The sequence below is a fragment of the Scyliorhinus torazame genome, chromosome 2 (genome assembly GCF_047496885.1).
Source record: "Scyliorhinus torazame isolate Kashiwa2021f chromosome 2, sScyTor2.1, whole genome shotgun sequence".
NCBI classification, from domain to species: domain Eukaryota; kingdom Metazoa; phylum Chordata; class Chondrichthyes; order Carcharhiniformes; family Scyliorhinidae; genus Scyliorhinus; species Scyliorhinus torazame.
In genome coordinates this window covers 107,004,368-107,008,675 of record NC_092708.1, presented here as the reverse complement: position 1 = coordinate 107,008,675, position 4,308 = coordinate 107,004,368, and positions in this window count along the sequence as shown.

Here is a 4,308-nt window from a genome sequence, read left to right as displayed (position 1 = left end):
ACATGACATCATCAGCTGTCATCCGGGCATGCAAAGAAACCTTTCCTCGCCATGGTATTCTGCTCACCGTCATGTCTGACAACGGGCCTTGCTTTGCGAGCCAAGAATGGTCTTCCTTTGCCACTTCATACAACTTCACACACGTGGCGTCCAGTCCCTTGCATCCTCAGTCGAATGGCCAGGCGGAAAAGGGCGTCCACATTGTGATGCGGCTCCTCTGCAAGGCTGCTGATGCCGAATCTGACTTCTGTTTACCCCTGCTGGCCTATCGCTCGGCCCCGCTGTCCATTGGCCTCTCACCAGCCCAGCTGTTGATGGGTCTCACCCTCAGGACCACTGTGCCGTCCATTCATGTTCCTGACCCCGACCATGCTCCAGAATTGAGAAGGATGCAAGAACAGCGTGCTCAGCACAAGGTGGCACATGACGCTCGGGCGACTGATCTTCCTGCCCTGGCGCCTGGAGACAACGTACGCTTACAGCTACCAGAGGGTGGCTGGTCGGCAACCACCGAGGTTCTCCGCCACGTGGCTCCCCGTTCATTCCTGGTTCACATGCCTGATGGCTCCATTCGCCGTCGTAATTGGCGGGCCCTTCGTCTGGTTCCGCGCTCGCTACGAGATCATGCACCGGTGCCACGCCCTCCTGTTGTCCCTGATGCTGACTTTGTTGAGCTTCCTGCCACTCTACCGCTTCCTCTCTCGCCCATGGCTAGGCCTATTCCGCAGCCGGTGGATCCTGACCCACCCTTGAGGCGGTCAACCCGAATTCGTCGCCCACCTGAGAGACTTGACTTATGAGCCTGTTAGCACATTGGACTCACTGAATTGTTTTACAGTACTGTTAACGAGTTTCTTTTCTTGTCGTTCATTGTTCTAGAAGTTTTCTCTTGTCGTTCGCTGATTGCATTTGTTCTGTTATTGGTACAACCTCGTTGCTCTGTTGCACCTGACACCTTCCTCTGTATATAGTTTAGCCTCATGTACATGTTGTAAATATTGCACACACATTTTCAGATGCACTCAGTACACTTTTCTATTTATTAGCATGTAGGCACATATCCTTGTGAAAGGGGGGGATGTCATGATATCCACATTAGCATATCATGGTGCAATCACACACACACTGATGGACAGGCAGTTGGACCAACCAGCACACACATAACGTCGCAGCCATTCACCAGTGAGAGCACACGCAGTATAAAACAGGGAACACCACAGTTCCCGCTTATTCTACCAGGAGATAGCTCAGAGCACAGAGCTCACAGCGTGCCACACAGATATAGACCATGTGCTGAGTGCCTCATTAAGATAGTGATAGGGCTGGGTCCACAGATTAACTGGTGAAGCACGTACCCAAGCCAGCAGTTAGTAGTTGTCGTTGTTAAGACAATAAAACAGAGTTGTACCATCGACAGCCATGTTGGATCATTTGTGCATCGGAACACCCAACACGACAGGCGGGTAGTAAGAGTGGGAGATATTCTTGATCAGCCATGTAACGGAAGGAAATTGGAATTTCTACCATCGCTATCCATAGCTCAATGTCAGTGTATGTTGCCACAGCAATTTAAACTTGCTGGGAAGACATTTGCTGGACAGTCAGTGAAAATCAGTTTGGTGCCAACAGCATGGGATTCGATTTCTGTTCTGGAAGAGGTGGACTCGGGACTTGCCTTCTTGTCCTACCTGTAGTGGAAGTGAGGGTGCTGTGGGGTGTACCTGCCTATGAACAAAGAACAAAAAACAATACAGCACAGGAACAGGTTTTTTGGCCCTCCAAGCCTATATCGGTCATGATACCAACCTTTACCAAAACCCTCAGCTCTTCCTTGTGCTGTATCCCTCTACACCCATTCTATCCATGTGTTTGTCAAGAAGCATTTTGAACACCATTAATGTATTTGCTTCCACAACCTCCACTGGCAACGCGTTCCAGGCACTCACCACCCTCTGTGTAAAAAGCCTGCCTCGCACATCTCCCCTAAACTTTGCTCCACGGACCTTAAATCTATGCCCCCTGGTGACTGACCCCTCCACCCTGGGAAAGAGTGCCTGCCCATCCACTCTATCCATGCCCCTCATAATCTTTTTTTTTTTAATTTAGAGTCGCCAATTATTTTTCCAATTAAGGGGCAATTTAGCGTGACCAATCCACCTAACTTGCAAATTGTCCAATCCTTTCCCTGGCCACCCTCTTGCTTTTTGCATATGAATAAAAAGCTTTGGGATTCACCTTAATCCTACTTGCCAAGGACTTTTCATGACCCCCCCCCTAGCCCTCCTAATTTCACGCTTCAGTACCTTCCTACTTTCTTTATACTCCTCAAGGGTTTCAACTCTCCCCACCTTTCTAGACCGTACAAAAGTCTCCTTTTTCTTTTTGACGAGGTTCACAATATCCCTCGTTATCCAAGGCTCCCTAAACTTTCCATAATTATCCTTCGTTCTCTCAGGAACATGACTTTCCTGAATACTAATCAACTGTCACTTGAACGACTCCCACATGTCCGATGTTCATTTACTATCCAAAAGCCGCACCCAATCCAAATTCTTCAATTCCTGCCTAATGTTATCGTAATTTGCCTTTCCCCAGTTTAGCACCTTAACAGCAGAGAACTTTAAAAAAATAACATATAATAACTACTACCAATTCGTGACATATTTTTCAAAACAATGGTTTTATTGTAACACAAGAGCATATGCTTTGTCACAGGTTCAAAAATACCTTTGTGCCATGTTACAAAGAAAAACGAAGGGATGAACCCAGGTATGTAATTCTCAGGCTGCATAAGGCTCTGGTCAGACCCCATTTGGAGAATTGTGAGCAGTTTTGGGCCCCGTATCTAAGGAAGGATGTGCTGGCCTTGGAAAGGGTCCAGAGGAGGTTCACAAGAATGATCCCTGGAATGAAGAACTTGTCATATGAGGAACGGTTGAGGACACTGGGTCTGTACTCGTTGGAGTTTAGAAGGATGAGGGGGAATCTTATTGAAACTTACAGGATACTGCGAGGCCTGGATAGAGTGACGTGGAGAGGATGTTTCCACTTGTAGGAAAAACTAGAACCAGAGGACACAATCTCAGACTAAAGGGACGATCTTTAAAAACTGAGATGAGGGGGAATTTCTTCAGCTAGAGATGGTGAATCTGGGGAACTCTTTACCGTAGAAGGCTGTGGAGGCAAATCATTGAGTGTCTTTAAGACAGAGTTAGATAGGTTCTTGATTAATAAGGGGATTAAAGGTTATGGGGAGAAGGCAGAAGAATGGGGATGAGAAAAATATCAGCCATGATTGAATGGCGGAGCAGACCCGATGGGCCGAGAGGCCTAATTTTGCTCCTATGTCTTATGGTCTTATGGAAGTGCTATAGGGCGAAAGAGAAAATTCTGGAAAATCTCAGCAGGCCTGGCAACATCTGTAGGGAGAGAACAGAGTTACCGTTTCAAGTCCGATAATATTTTGTCAAAGCTAACAGAGAAAGTGGGAAATATTTATACTGTGGAGTGAGATTGAAAGATGAATCATAGCCACAGAAACCCAGGGAAACTGGGTGCTAATGGCCACAGAAACCAAGGGGAAAGAGTGCTAATGGCAGTCCCCAGAGAGGACAAAAGATGTGAAAGGCCAAACAGCAGAGAAACTAACATCAGAGGGTGAACTGTAGATGTGGGGGGAGGGGAAGGGGGAAGCAAAGAGGAGAAATGGTAAGGAAAAGTGGATAAGATGGGGGGGTGGTTTAAATATATATTAAGAAAGACAAGAAAGAAAGAAATGGTAAAAGACAGTTAAAATGAAATGGGATGAAAACAAATGGGTCGAGGTGGGGTAGAGCTAATCATCTGAAGTTGTTGAATTCAATGTTGAGACCGGAAGGCCTAACCGGAATATGAGATGCTGTTCCTCCAGTTTGCGTTGAGCTTCACTGGAACATTGCAGCAGGCCAAGGACAGACATGTGGGCATGGGAGCGGGGTCTTTTGTTAAAATGGCAAGCAACGGCAAGGTCAGGGTCCTGCATGCTCACAGACCGAAGATGCTCAGCAAAGTGATCACCCAGTCTGCGTTTGGTCTCTCCGACATAGAGGAGACCACATTGGGAGCAGCGAATGCAATAGACCAAATTGGAAGAGATGCAAGTGAAACGCTGCTTAACCTGGTATGAGTGATTTGGGCCTGGGATGTTAAGCATGGAAGAGTTAAAGGGGCAGGTGATACACCTTCTGCGATTGCATGGGAAGGTTCCATGTGTGATGGGAGAGGTACTGGGTATGGTGGAGGAGTGGACTAGATTATTTCGGAGGGAAC